Source organism: Sphaerodactylus townsendi, linkage group LG01 (genome assembly GCF_021028975.2).
Source record: "Sphaerodactylus townsendi isolate TG3544 linkage group LG01, MPM_Stown_v2.3, whole genome shotgun sequence".
Lineage (NCBI taxonomy): Eukaryota > Metazoa > Chordata > Lepidosauria > Squamata > Sphaerodactylidae > Sphaerodactylus > Sphaerodactylus townsendi.
Genome location: NC_059425.1, coordinates 60,668,257 through 60,684,599, shown reverse-complemented (window position 1 = coordinate 60,684,599; position 16,343 = coordinate 60,668,257).

Genomic DNA, 16,343 nt, shown 5'->3' with positions numbered 1-16,343 from the left:
AACGCGGGACACTGGGCATGCTCAGATACGCTTGCAATGTAAATACAGAAGTCCAGGGCTTGTGGGAAACAAACTTGAGTATTTCTTCCCAGTCTTCATTGGATTCCTTCACAAAATAGGCAGCCATGCAAAGGGAGAAACCAAGATAAAACAGACCCAGAATGTAAGAAACCGGTTGTAATCAGGTATGATTGTGCTGTATGAAAATGGCCAATCTCAATCTAGGAATGGGAACTGAATCCACCTATGGAGGTGGTGGCCCTGGCAGATTACCCTCCCTGGAGCACTGACCCTGGCGGAGGGGTAAATTTGCCAGAGGACAGCCATCATGGCCTTCCACAGCAGGTTGCTCCTGCACCCCTGATAGCAGAGGTGCTCCAGAAGCATGGCTGGCAGTAGAGCTGACATTAGTCAGCTTCCGCTCAGCCTTTGCCTGCCAGAATGCCCGCACTGGGGGTTTGGAATTAGCCCATAGTCCCTGATGAAGGGCTTTTCTGCAGCAGGGAGGGTCTTTTTTGTTTTGTTTTTTTGCCACCTTTGCCCTCGAGAAGCCCTCCTGGAGGCACCAGGGTACTGCAATATCAGTGCTGCAACCTGCTGCTGGGGGCTCTGGATTGGGCTGCCCAACACCTTTAATGAATACAGAATAAACCCCCTCAATCACATATATACTGATGTACACAATTATACATTTTTGTTCTTCAGTGGCATATGATCTCCCCACCATTGTCCAAAAAACAGCTCGTTCAGTAAATAGTCGAAAACCACTGAAAAATTATTACCAGTGAGAAAGTGAAATCAATTCCTAACTCTCTTCATAAATAAAAAGTTTCAAAATATCTCATTAAATAAAAAGAAAAAGAAACACAGAAAATACTTTCAATGAGGTATTATTTAACTTATTCAAGTTTTACAAAATACAGTTTCTAAGTGTTTTCTTCACATACTGCCTACAAATCAAAACCTGAAGTTGGTATTCTGGGATATTTTGTTTTTAGGAAGGTTATTAATGTTTCCCAAATCTCTGCACATAAATCCCAGTTCTGGTTTCTCAGCAAGGATGATAGTTTATCCATTTCAGAGAAGTCAAGTGGTTTATCTAACCAATCCTCCAGCGAGGGTATTTTCCGGTCTTTCCATGTTTGGGCATATAGCAATCTAGCAGTCGTAACTATATATAATAACAATTTATCATATTTCCGTTTTCCCATTTTTACTGTGTTTAACAAACATATTCCTGGTGTAAAACCAATCTCTAATTATAATCTTAATCAATGCATGAACATTTATCCACAATTACTTTGCTTGATTGCATGTCAACCAAAGGTAGAAAAGGGAACCCACCATGCAGTTTCATTTCAAGCATTTTGGAAAGATGGATTTATACATATGAAATAATCTCTTAGGGGTTAGGTACATTCTATAAAATATTTTATAGAAATTCTCTTTCTGTCTAACTTAAGGGAGGAAGAGCTTTGCTTAGAATAAGGCTCCTCACTTAACTAAGCACGGTGGTGGATATATCTCAATAACCTAAATTTCCCCTTAACTTGCCAACCAATACAAAATAAAAATCCAAAAACAAATCTATCTGCAAAGTATATTTTCAAAAAAATCAACATGATTTAGCTGCATACGTGGGTCCTTAAGGAATTGGTTTGAATCCGTGAATCTTCCAATTTGAGTTTTCCACAGGAGGAAAAGTATTATTCACTGATACAAAGGTAGATGTATTTCCTTGAAATGGCAAACAAAGTTAAAATAGAGACACCCAATAAAGAAGTGGTTTCGAACATAAAGAACAGATGTCAAATCATGGTCTTTGATCCTAGTAGTTTAGCCCCCATCACAATGATAGCAGGATTCAGAATGGCTGGCAGAGGAAACTTTCTGTGAGTTCAGCGCAACATAGAGCTATTTCGGTCCTTTTGAGGTAAACAATTGAACCGTGACATAGCCAATGTTCATATTAAAATAGAAAAAAGAAAATGACTGGGGTTAGAAACATTCTGAAACACAATACTCTTGTCATAGAAAGCAGCTATAAAATCAATAAGAAATCAAAACTAATCTGAGGCCCTCTGAGGACTTCAATGATTATAATATAAAGACAGGCTCAAATGATTTTTTTGATGCATAATTACACGGAATGGATAAATCATGGAAGAATGAGCCAGTAAACATTGGATTAATTCCTCAAATTATTGTCAAGACACCTCCCTTTTTGTGTAAACAACAAGGGATGAACTGAAATGTTTTTCAAGTACAGCTTTTATCGGAGCTGATTTTCCAGTTTCCAGTTCACTAAGAGCATAGCTAAAAGTACATTCACTCTGAGTTTGGTAAAAAAAAAAATTACTGTCATGCAATTAACAGATCATTTATTTTTCTTTTTAATTGTTCTTCCTCTGGTCCTGTACTATCCATAACCCTACATGCTACTAGCAAATACTCATGCTGATAAAAATCTCTCCTCAGTCCTGAATTCAGAATCCAAGACTACACTGAATTTCTCTGATTGAGTACAAAATGACATGGAAAGTCTGGGACTGCATGAGAAAAAGTAGAAAGCTTTCAAAGGGTGGATCATATCCATCTAACAGTGAGGGAAGGCAGCATATCCATCTATCAGTGAAGGAAGGTAGACCAATCTCACCAAATCTCAGAAGCTAAGCAGTATCTGTACTTGGAAGGGAGACCACCAAGGAATACTCAGCAGAGGAAGGCAATGGCAAACCACCTCTACTTCTCACTTATCTTCAGAGGTGTAGCTATAAGGGGGCGTCATGCTATGGGGGTGTGCCGGTGGGGGCGGAAAATTGCCATGACCCCTTCCCCTTCTTCCTCTCATGCCCCCCACTTGCCTTAGTTTAAAAGCAGCCTGGTGGGAATTACCCTATTTTAAAAGCAGTCTTTAAAAGCAGCCAGATGGGAACTATACTTGCCAGGACACCTTGCAAGCCCCACTTCCTACAGAAAGTGTAGTTCCCTGGGAAGTGTAGTTCCCACAAGTCTGTGTTTAAAGGCTGCTTTTAAACTAAATTAGTTCCTACCAGGCTGCTTTTAAACTAAAGTCAGTGGGAGGGGCATGGGGGGATCAGGGCCAGGCACCATTTTGCCCTGGACACTATTTTCCCCCTCCTATGCCTCTGCTTGTCTTGAAAGCCCCTTTCTGCCAGCCTCCATGTATACACTGAGGATCCTCCAGAATTACAGCACATCACTGGACTACAGAGATCAGTTTCTCAGGAGAAAATGGCTGCTTTGGAGAGTGGGCTCTGGCATTATAACCAGCTAAGAGAGGACCCTGTCCATTCCAGGCCCATCCTCGTATCTCCAGGAGTTTCCCAACATGGATATGGCCACCCTACCTTCCCACCTCCTGTTAGTGGCAATCCTAGCTGGGGTTGCCCTAAGGCCAAATCCCCACCAGGAAATTCAATCTAGATCAAACCAAGTGTGAAAGTAAACTGTACCTTTTCATCGAGATTTCAACCTCCCCACCGCAGCATGTTTCCAGTGAAGACATCTAGGCCTATCTCGAATTCAAGAAATGTAAGAAACCCCCCTACCACGCTATCGTGCTGTGTTGGGGTGGGACCTTTTTTTTTCTCCTGCAAAAACGTGCTCACGTTATGATGTCAACATGTCATCACATCAGCATGTCTCTCCCGCCCAAGTTTCTGGTTGGTTATTGTTCTCTCGCTCACACTGATTGGTTTAAGGCTTTTGTGTCATGCTCCACGGCGGAAAATTTGAACCAGGATTAGACCCCTGATCCTCCCCTCCAAACTGGATTGAAGATGTGTTTTTGGGAAAAGTAGTACTTTCAAGCAGGTTTGACAAAGATGTGGGACAAGGGGGAGAATGAGCGACAGAACCTGGATGAATCCTTGTTCGTCGATCAGGCAGTGGGGAGTTCTTCCTGAATCCTTGATATTTTGCATGAGTATCATGCGATTAATTGGCCGTGGGGAATCGGCTTAAGATGGATGTGACTTGACAACACTTTACACACACACATCTATTACATGTTATTTCTTTTTCTGGGGGAACTCAGGCTAGTATGTATAGTTCTTCCTCCCTATTTCATCCTTATAACAATCCTAGTGCTTTTCAGACATTACATCCATGCATGCTGGGAGCATGGTAATCACACATATTGTAAATGCACTGCCTTCAGTGTTCTCCAAATGCAGTTGCCATGTTGACTAAACATGAAAAAGCATGTATTTTGTATGTACATATTCATGTATTTTGTATGTACATATTCAGTACATGTGAACTGGAACCTTCAAAATTGAGTGGTCAGTTTGCATTACTGAAGATGTGCATTTTCCCTGTGAAGACAACATGGTGTCTGCCCATACTGAAAGCATCCACATGTGGTTGTGAAGCTCCCAGTGTACTTGGCTGTAACGTCTGAGAATGAATTCTTTGCTGTTCATTAAAATGTGATGGGCAAAAGTAATCCTGTAAACTACATGAAAGAGTAATGATTTGAGTTCAGATCTAATTCCACACTTTTACTGCTGCACATTCTGGATCACATATGGTTGTCTTAGGCAGATTTTTCATGGTCAAAATGCCCCGTTGTTAGCATGGAGAATAGTCCAGTGCAGCTAGGAGTTCTTCACAACTCCTGGTGTTGCAGCGTGTCTGTCACGTTGTTGCCAAATTTGAGGTACTGTTGAAATGCCCCCTTGTTGCTCCAGTGGCTTCCGCAGGTGTGAAAAACTCCACAGCAGCAGAACTGGGGGCATTTTTCCTGCCTTGCCACTCTGGCCTGCTCCACCAATCAATAGGCACAGAGAATCAGCACCCTCCCCCCTTGCAGTGGAAAAAAACATACGGAGGAAGAAACGTTGGTTTTTAGACAGAAAAGCAGCATGTGCAGGCACCGCAAACGGGAGGGTGGTGATTTTCTCGCACACGCAAGGATTGTAGACAGGGTGGAGATGGTGGAGGATGGTGGAGGATCTCGTACATGCAAGGATTTTAGATTGGGGGGGGCGAGGGTGCCAATTCTCAGCACCTATTTGGTGTTCACAGTAATTTAAAATTAAAATAGTGAAAGTGAGTTGGGGGGGAAAGGGGAGAGATTCAGCCGATCAGAATGCGGGAAATGGTGGTTGTTCGCTCATGCGTGGAAGACATTGCGGAAGAGCTTGCAGTGCAAAAGGAAAAGCACCGGGCTCATGAAGAAACAGTTGGAGCATTACATGCTGGCTCTGCCTCGAATCCCGGAAAGAACAGGGGAGCAGTGAAGAGTCAGAAGCAGGGCAAAAAGCGACACAGCATGTAAGCTCCTGGATCTACCACGGGGCATTTTGACTGTGAAAAATCAACCTTATCTAGGTTTCTGAATTCTTAATGTTCATTCACAGCATGGAATGACACCACAGAGAAGGAGCTATTACATGATTCCCATGTAAATTAGACCTCAGGAAAATTCCAGTAGTTGCAGTCTTGGTTTGACTTTGGGAGGGACACCATATCAAAGTTTAGCTCTATGAAAAACAGAGATTGTCTCCTACACATGAATCTACAGTAATAAGAGAACACATATATTTTATTGCTAGCTTTCTTTGTACTATGTGCTCAAGGCAAGTTGCAACACTTCAAGGAATAACTGCCTAAAAGTACAAAATAAGTACCCATCAGTAAACAAAATAATATACACCAAATCTAATCAAAACTAGAGCCCACACTTGCTAATGCTGGTCATTAAAAGACAGTCCAAACAGGAATGTTCAGACTTTTATTCTGCTGAATCAGCTTGAGAGAGGGAAAAGACTTTTGATGTGTCTTTGCTGTTCTCGTTGGCATACAGAGAATGTAGTTCAAGAAGGTGGTCTTACTAGCTCTTAAATGGTTGCACTGGAATAAGTGGAGGGAAGGCAGTCTCTGAGAGCCCAGCAGTTGAGGGCTTTACAGTGATAAATCAGATTTCGTTTTTTCCCCCTGGATTTCTTTCAGAATGTTTTGACAGGTCAGCTATGAAAGTAGGGGGATTATTTTGCACAAATTCCAAAGTGATTTAGTTTTATCCTGAGTACAAGCATTTAAGCCCTGTTGCACCTTTGTGTCTTTTTAGGTTAAAAAAACTGGACTAGGCAGGATGTTCTCTTGTTTTGATTTTGGGGCCCAAAAGAACTGCTTTTTTAAGGAAAGGAAAAAGAATCCTCTCAAAAAACTCAAGGCTTGAGCAAATGTTCATCTTGTGTGGATGCAGTTCCCTTCCATTTGTTAGCGTCGATTTCCTCCCTTCTGTATGGGACATCCTTCCTTTTCCTAGGCCATTTCCCCACTGAGAAATTAGAGCCAGATACAACCAGGTTTAAAAAAAGGCACCTTTTCATCATGGTTTCACCCTCCCCACTGCAGTATGTGTGTGATGAGGACATCGATGTCTATCACGGTTTCAAACAGTGCAGCACTCCCCACGATTGCGTGATCCCGAGATGCATAGCAATCATCACCCGCTCAATGACTCTTTCTTCCTTCAATGTCACTGATTGAAACATTTTCTACCACTGTGTTGGGGTGGGAATTTTTTAAAAAACTTTTTTTTGTGCAGTTATGTCACCACATGCATGTGTAGATAGAGCAGTAGCTGTTTGTTGCGCTAAGCTATGTTTATGCACAGCTTCAGCACTCTTCATCCATGCAGCTGCGCTGGCACAAAAATCTAATTTAAGTTTACAGTTGGCACAGAAATCACGTTCCTCGCAGCCACGTTTGAACATAGCTGCCGCTGGCACAAAACAAAAGGGCTGTGCCCACTGTGCAGATTGGCTGGAAGGCTCCACATCACTCCCAATGGCGGGAAAACAAACCTACATCCAACCCCTGAACCTCCCCACTGATCTGTCTTCGGCGTGTGTTTTTCAAAAAGGTGCACTTCCATGCAGATTCTTTAAAAACACGTAATAAGGGGAGGGGGAGCACCAGAACTGGGATGAATCCATGTTCGGATTCTAAAACCTTGATATTTTGCTGAAACCTTGATATTTTGCATGAGTATCACGCAAGTAATTGACCGTGGGTCCCTAGTGTGATCCCAGCCAATCAAAGATCACTAAGTGAATTAGATGATGTCACTAGTGCGTGTGATAACATCACAGCATTATAGATTGGTTCCTAATAACCCCTGTCTGTTATAGACGTACAAGAGTCATGAGGGGAGAATTTGAGCATTTTCTCCTCCTCTTCAAGGCAACTGGCCCTTTTGCATGGCTTTTAATCCACACAAATCATCCTAATCCCTGTGTTTCCTTTTCAGTGCTCACAGACAGCTGCTGGGGAAAGATTTGTTTCCATCAGCACAGTTTGTTGGTGTTACATGCAATCCAACCATTTGTAGTCTATCTGGTTTGGCTGTGGACTGAGCCTGAGAGCTAAGGAAGCCTGAAAAGAATGAGTCTGATGCTTCCTTAGTAGGCAGAATATTTTCTCTTATTTGAAAGCAGTCATTTTAACATACTCAAAAGAGGGAAATTTTGACACTGATTTCTGTGTGTGTGTGTGTGTGTGTGTGTGTTTGTACAAAAAGCTCCACCTTTCAACTCAGCAACACTGATAATGGCAACTAAATGTTGGGCCCACTAAGAGTTTTTGTGGATTCTCTACCCCCAACCCCAGTACTGCTGCAAAACATCTTATTTGGCCAAATTTCTGTGATTCTTTGGGGAAACAATTGCTTTAACTATTTATTTTTGCTCTATTCTCTCTTCCTTTGTTACATTTGGGACTCTACACTGCGAAATTCTATAAACAGAGCTCCAAGTGCCTTTTTCTCTTAACAATTAGACACTCGAGAGTCCCAATTCAGATTGGGATGACAGTGTAGGAGTCTGGAACTAAGATTTCAAAGATATTTGAGAACAGTACAAGATCGGGTTGCCAGCTCCAGGCTCAGCAATACCTGGAGCATTGAGTGGGGAGCTTGGGAGACTTGGGTTTAGAGATGGCCTTTGATAAGGTGATAATACCATGCAGTCCACCTTCAAAAGCAGCCATTTTCTCTAGGAGAAGGAGAATAAACATTTTAAATAAACAAATAAACATTTTATGTAGTCTGGATATCAGTGGTAATTCCAGATCTCCAATTGTCATGTGGATGTTGGCAACCTAAATGCAAGAAAAAATAGATTATTGTCTGTGTGTTCCACCATGAGAGGGATCGCATCAAAACTTCCCCAAATATGGGCCCAACTAAACATAGGGCCTGCATCTACCCCCCAGCACTACCCAGCTTTCCTTCCCAGTTCCCCTGCTTCCTGAGCAGCAAACCTTATCTTAGTGAACAGCAGGGGGAAGTAAATGGGAGGGGAAGACCATTAGTGTGTGGGGGTGGGGGTTGTTAACCTGACTATTACAATTCCCTGCCTTTTCAATCGGTAGCTTTCTATCTGGGTGGGAATTCAGTTTGAATTGCTAAAAAAACTGTAATTCCTGCTGACAGGAAATTATGATGCGGCTTGTTGGAAAATGTTATGGCAATTTTAATGAGCCCACTCTTACAGTTACCCTTCACTAAGCTAAGGTTTGTGCTTGGTAGAAACTGGCAAGGGAGGAAAAAAGTATCTGTATTCTGTCAGAGCTTTTCCAGTGAGTATTATTTTCAAGCACTAGCAATAGGCTCTTCTGCATGCTGAAAACTTGACATAGACAGTAACAAAAACCATTCACATATTGATGCCCAAAATTGCCGCCACCAGTCAGAATTGGCAGTACTGGGCTAGGGGAGCTATTAGTCTGTCTCAGTTTAACAAAATGCTCCACCTTCATATATTCAGCAGCTAACTGGCATCCTTTTTGCAAACTGTTTCTCTGTTTCAAAATACATTTCCCCCCAACTGCCACAGGGGGAACTGTTGGCTTGATTTTGCATTTGCCATTCTGGCTGTTGAAATTATTAAACCAATAATTTGCATTCCTGTGACACAACAATCTCTTGTGTTTCAGTCGGTTACCGTGTTTTGTTTACTGTTTATGACTACCAGAGTTGTTTTAACTGCCGCTAATTCTTGCCAGCGTGTATGGGTTATTCATCCCTCTAGCTTTTCACAAACCTCTGATTGATAGAGAAAAGTAATATTGATTTATGCTTTTTTTAAAAATCCCACAAACTATGAATTAACCACTGTTCTCCCATAAAGAAAAAAAAAGTTAACCTCCTGTGACTCTGAACAATGGATATCAAAACTAATATATTAATGCTAGCTTCTGGTTTCATCATAGTGGAAACTTTGGGTCTTTTAAAAAATAAGTTCTATGACTCCATCAGTTTGGGGTTATGAACTCACTATTTTTTTCCCTTAAGATATTTCACTTCTTGTCAGCTTAAAGGCACAATATGTGTTTAAAGAGTCTAATGTTTGCATGTATACCAGTACATCAAATTTTATTTTTTTACGTTTTTGTTTTGCACCAAGTTGGTTCATTTTGATATAAGGATAGCTATAACTGGGCAAACTAGTGTTCCACCCAGCTGGAGTCTGTGACAGCACTGTAAGAAAAACAGCATGTTTGTGTTCATGCTGGCTCCTGTGATTCCAGGCCTTTTAAGAATAGTGGACTTTCAGTACAGTACATTCATTTCAGTGGGCTTAGACTGGGTAACTCTGCCCAGGATTGCACTATTTGACTCTTTGGAGGCCTTATGTTGTGAGTATTAGACGACTTCCTGAAGTAGGAAAAAGAATGGCATTCCCTAATTCAGTCTTATGTAGGGTTTCCAGGCGCCAGGTGTGACACGGTATTCTCTCTGGCCCCTTTCACATGGGCCAATTAATGCAAGCAAATGATGATATAAAACTTGGGTTTTTGTGGGGAGGACTTCACATGGATCCTGCTCCTAATGCGACTCCAGCCATTGGTTTTCCCCAACCCAGGTTTTCAAGAATTGAACTATCTGCACTTCTTTTGTTTTAACGTGGTTTGCAGCCGCTTCTGAGCGAACAGCTGGGCAGGGAGGCGCTTGTAATGTGGATGTTCCATTTGTTTCTTCCCCGCATGGCATCTGTGTAGCCACCCGGGTGCAGAGTGCCCTAATGTCCATTGGCATGGCTTTGGGAGTCCAGTCATGCATGCCTCTGTAGCCACGCATTGGTGGGAGGTAGGTTTTTTTAAAAAGCACCTTCATGCGGAGGCGCAAAGGCAACCTTCATTGCTTCCATGAGCGCTGTTCGTTGCCTGCATGGAGACATGTAAACACACCGACTGGACAGCACTTTGCTTTATCTCGACTGCAACCCACTGTACTTTTGCTGTGCAGAAGGGACCCCAGAGTTACAACTGATCTCCAGATGACAAAGATCAGCTTCCTGGAGAAAATAACAGCTTTAGGGAGGAGACCGTATGGCATCACATCACATCCCTGCAGATATCCCTTCCCAACCTCCAGCCTCCTCAGGCTCCACCTCCAGGAATTCCCCAACCTGGAATTGACCAAGGTATCATGAGGACTTTGGTTCCTGAAGTTCATTGCTGAGAACTCCATCGTTAGGCATGAGGGAATGCATCTCATATTAGGACTGCAGTTCAAAGGATGAGGGACATTAAGTCTTCCCCCAGGGGGTTCCATGTGTACTGATGGGATACATGTAGGTTTCTTGGAAGGGTCAAACCGTGCCCCCATTCAAGCAGTTTCCATCAGGAAAATGGAACTGTGGGAAGGACAGCTTAAGTACTCTCTTCTGTGCACTGCAGTCTCAGTCTAAATCAGGGGTAGGGAACCTGCGGCTCTCCAGATGTTCAGGAACTACAATTCCCATCAGCCCCTACCAGCATGGCCAATTGGCCATGCTGGTAGGGGCTGATGGGAATTGTAGTTCCTGAACATCTGGAGAGCCGCAGGTTCCCTACCCCTGGTCTAAATCAATCTCCCATGTACCTTGGACATTAGCACCTGGTCACAGTTCATATCTGAAAGAAAGTCTTCATGGCTGACCTGGAGACACAGGACTAGTGGAGCTAGACTCTGAGTATGATTGACCTGGAGAAGAAAACACTAAGAGAGGGCATGATGGTGCTCTTCAGTTACCTGAAAGGCTGCAATGGGCTTAAATGGCAGACAGTTAGATTTTAATTGAAGGTGAGGAGAAACATCCTATTGCTGAAAACAGTTCTGCCAATAGGGGTGGGTGGACACTCACCTGCTGGAGACCTTCAAACAGAGGTTGAACAACCACCTGTCAGGAATGATCTACTAGAAATTTCCTGTATTAAGCAGGTTAGCCTAGATGGCTTACAAGACCCCTTTCATGATTTTCATGATTTTAAGGCAGGCACATGGACCCAGAGTTGTGTGAGATGGTGTGATAGAAGATAAAATTGTCATATGAGACAAGTGACAATGCTTTTTACATTATATAAGTGGGGGAGCTGCAAGGACTTGCAGGGGTCATCTCATTTTTCCATTCCCCACTATTTTCTTTTTACCTTCCTTAGAAGTACTCTTTTCCTGTATCCTTCTCTCCTTCCCACCTACCAGCAGCTGTGAAGCTGACAGCTGCAGGGTAAGCACTGCATGCATAAAGGGCCTCACTGTTTTGTCACTGCCTCTGCTTGGCGGCTGCAAAGGCTTATTGTGGTGAGGCAGATGAAGGTCATGGGTAGTTGCAGCTACTGAGCATAGCCTGCTCAGTTGCTAGACCCACCCACTGTGAAGTTCTCCAAATCCCTATCTGTAAAGTGTTGATAGATCTGAAACAACAACAAGCCTGGCAGCCATTGGAAGGGAGATGGGAACAGGGACATGGCGGGGGTGTTGAGTTAATGATGTCACTTCCAGGAGAAACATACATGCTAGAGTAGTAGCTCTAGAAGAAGAAGGGTTTGGATTTATGCCCCACTTTTCTCAACCATAAGGTTCCCCCCCTTCTCCTCCCCTTTTTCTTTTTAGGGGATTGCTAGTAGGTCGCCATCGTTAATTTTGATATTAGGATGCTGCATTTTAATGGGGTTAATTTTAGCATATAGAGCTATATTTAACTTTGATTTTATTTGTGCTCTATTTGTTTGTTCTGTTCGCCACCCTGAGCCCTTCGGGGGAGGGCGATTTATAAATACAATAAATAAATAAATAAATAAATAAATAAATAAATAAATAAAAGCAGCTTACAAACTCCTTCCTTACCTCTCCCCAAAACAGACACCTTGTGAGGCAGGTAGGGCTGAGAGAGTTCTGAAGAACTGTGACTAGCTCAAGATCACCCAGCAGACTTCATGTTGAGGAGTGGGAAAACAAATCTAGTCCACCAGACAAGAGTCTGGCATTCACGTGGAGGAGAGGGGAATCAAACCTGGTTCTTGTGATTAGAGTCCACCATTCTTAATCAGTACACCACGCTGGCTCTCAAATCACTTGAAACTCTTTGATTTTACCACACAGGTTCCGCCGATTTCTAGAACTACCACTGTCACTTATCGGTTTTCCTAGAAGTAATGACATTATATTTTCATCAGTTGTGAGATTTTAAATTTTTTCTCCCCCCACCACTTGGAGCTTAGGAGCTCCGAGTGTGGCAACTCCCACCCAACTGATGGCTTGGTAGGCATGATCTGAAAAGATACTAGATAATTAAACTGATTTTAAGTCCTAAAAAGGCCAAACCTTTTTAAACATACAAAATTGGCTTGTGAACTATGCAGCTTCAAAAAGAAACTGCTACTTAAAATAAAACCCTCATAGTTTGATGAACAACACAGCACCTAAGTACACTATAGATTATTGTCTTTCAGGAGAAGGGCAATTTTTCAAGGAAAGTTTTACACGCCTGTACAAAATGTGGGGGGAAAGATTTTTAAAATAAATTTACTGGAAATTCCCAATGTGTTTTAAGGCATTAGTTTTGATCGGCCAGGAGAGAACTGTATAAAGATGTCTCTAGTGAGATATAAGGTGTTTCATTGCTTTTTACCAAGCAATAAAACTGCTTGCTAAGAGAGCAGTGTAAAATTGTACATTTTTAAAAATAATTCACAAATACATTACTCTTTTCAAGCATGCTTTTTCTTGAATGTAAAATCTGCCAGATTAAATGAATGGCTATATAACTGCACCTCTACCTTTTAGTTATAAGTACAGCCAGTTTTATTACGGAATATAAAGAGTGGCTACGTGAATATGGTTTTAAACAGCTTTTACTATAAAGTAATAAAAAGATCAACTTGGAGACAAGTTACAACATTTTCCAAACTTTCCTTGTTTAACTACAGAAAAGCTCTTGGCTGCTCTACTTGCATTGCAATTAACAGCTCTTGAATGGCATCCATAGTTCAGCTTTACATCAGACTGCTACTGCAGTGTGAAGGGGTATACAGGTCTGTATGCACCAATGTCAGCATTGCCTCTCACACACACCGGATGTGAATAATCAGTTAGCGCATGTGTTTTGTTTTGATGAATTGCTGGAATTACATACCTCCTGAACCCTCTCCACTTCCCAGTCTCTGCCTTCCTTACTGGCCCCAAATCTGTAGGAATTTCACAAGCTGGTGTTGGCAACCCGAGTGTGGCTATTAATGGCAAGTTCTTAAACATATCATGGGTTGATAAGCACTCTACGGAGGTGCTTTTCAAAGGTAGCAGCCCAGTTTACTGAAGGCCCTGAATGCACGCAAAACCCCAGAGGGGAATGGCTTTCCCTTGCCAGCGCTGTCTTTAATCAGCATTGTCTTTAAGTCATTCCTAAACTGAACTATTTTCTGATTGATTCTGTATTAAAGCAAGCTTTAAACATTCCCTTCCTCAGATCTCTTTGGCTGAGCTTCCCCCCACCCCTTTCATTTTCTCTGTCGCTTCCCACCCTCACTTAACTGTGTGTCATCAGCAACTGTGGCTTTTGAAGTTGCACTTTTGCACTTCTCAAGGCCATTCATAAACATGGTAAACCAAAACCGGATCTCAATATTGACCTTTCCAGGCACACTACTCATTACCTCTTCCTACTCTCAACTCTTCACTTTTGCTAACGCCTTCTGTTTCCTGTCGGTAAGCCAATTTTTACATGGACAATATTTATATAGTAGTCTTACACATGGATTTCTGAGGGCAGATTATTCCTGGCTTTTGCGTGGGTTCGGAGAAGGAGAGGTGGAGGCTACAGTGAGTTGTCAGCTCCCAAATCCATGATTTTGTACCACATAAGGGCCTACTGGAAATCGGGTCCCTCTACAAGGAATAGCTCCGAGACGTAGTCAAAGTCATGGAGAGGAATTCTTATTTACAACACTCACATTATTTTCTAGTGACATGTAAAGCAATTATGTCAAAGAATGAAATAAATGCATGATAGATAAACACAAGAGGGCGTTTTCCTGCTAATCCCCTGACTTTTCCATCAACGCTAATTGTCTTGGTGGGAAAAAGTGTTGGAGGGGATTGCATCTCAACCTAGAAGTGGTGGGTGATGCTCTAGTAGTGTTGCCATATGGCTGCTGAAAATGGGAGAGTTCCTGCTGCCAGTGGGCCGTAACATCAGCACTCCAGTGACTGGTGACAGACAGTTTTTAAATTGCCATTGGTGGTGGTATAACATCACACTTTTCAAGGATCTCCTAGAGAGGTGTGACATCTGAGTCTTTTCAGTGTTGATGTCATGCTATCACTGACGGTGCCCTCATGTCTTTGCCCTTCCCATAGTTTCCTGCTGGTTACCAGATTGGGCCTGGCATCCCTGTTTGGAAGATTCCTAGAACACTGCCTGGAAATCACATCACTTTTGGAATCAGATGCAACCCTCCACCCCCATCCCCAACACACACTTTCTCCATCTACATTGATCAGCAGACCTGGCAATGATGCTTGGCAAACAGGATTACCAATGACTGTTCTTGTGAAACTGTTGCAGGGAAATCTCACTTTTAAGAACTTAATGAGGAAATGGGATTTTCCCCTCCAGTGGATTTTAGCATTGTGTGAAAAGCAGTTGTGTGAAAGATACAGGCAACTAGTGCTTAATATGAAATTTGGATCAAAGTTACATTTTCCAGCAGAGGCTCTCCAGAGGCTTTTGGGATGCTGGCAGGTAGGCTGTCCCCGCAGTTTTGCAAAAATTATCAGTTGGGTGGGGGTGGGGGTGGGGGTGGGGGTGGGAGTTGAACTGAGGTTAGTTTATGTAGATGGAGTGCACCCAGTGGTGGGATTCAGCAGGTTCGCACCACTTTGGCAGAATCGGTTGTTAAAATGATGCTTGTATACAACCAGTTGTTAAATTATTTGAATCCCACCATCGGAACAGGTTGTTAAATTATTTGAATCCCACAACTGAGTGCATCTCATTATGCCACTTCAGCAGAAGGTTTCTTACGGAATCTTTTAAAATTAGGAATAGGAAAACATGGCAAAGTTGGTGTGGGTTCTCAAATGTATTTCTACTCTTGCTGTCATGCCTATTTCTTGGATATTTTCTGTCTCTTAAATTCTTGGTTGAAGGTAAATATATTAAGAAGATATACCTAGTAGCAGAGATGCGGAAGCAGTCTCGTGTGGAAAAGAAAGATAGCTAGAGATACTTTGAGTTGCTTTTTGTATAAAAAATAGTTTACTAGCTTAAAGAAAGGGTTACATGGAATAAAACAACAAATGCTGTTTTGCCCTGTTACATATTTACAGTAGTAATTACAATCTAGGACTACATCTTGCTTTCTATCTGCTATCCCGCCTCATGGCTCTGAACATGTGCAGTGAACAAAGAAAACAGGTAACTTTATAACTTTAGATATACGTGCTTACTAATATGTAAGCAATAGTGGTCTGACTGATCAATGGCTAATCAATAGACCAGGTCATAGAACAGTGACCTAAGCAGCTTATTTACATACAGACAGTTAGCCCATTAGTAACTGAATTGTGGCAGACACTTGCAAATACCAACATTGGTTGTATGTGCGCACACACTCACACACACCAAGAACGGCAGTGCATCTCCCCCAGCCATTTTTTTAAAATGTGAGGAAGTCTACAGCTGCACATCCAACAAACAGGAAGGCTAACTTTCAGCAATCAAATAAGGATAAGATAATGTTATTTATTCATTGTTTAACATTTTTGGATATCATTATGTTGTCTCTCCAGAGTCCTGCTGAAAGCAGTTACAAATAAAATTGTCACAAATTATCGATATAAAAATAAAACAAGCCATTACAAACGAGCCAGAGACACAAAAGCAGCACAGACATATCCATAAATACACCTCAGACCAGAAGCAGGCCATAAAATAGCTAAAAAGATGAAGCCCATAACAGCTTGGGTTAGAAAGGGTAATGAAATTATAAGTTGAACATAGGTGAACCTCCAAGGGGAGGGTGTTTCAAAGGCAAAGTGCCACCAC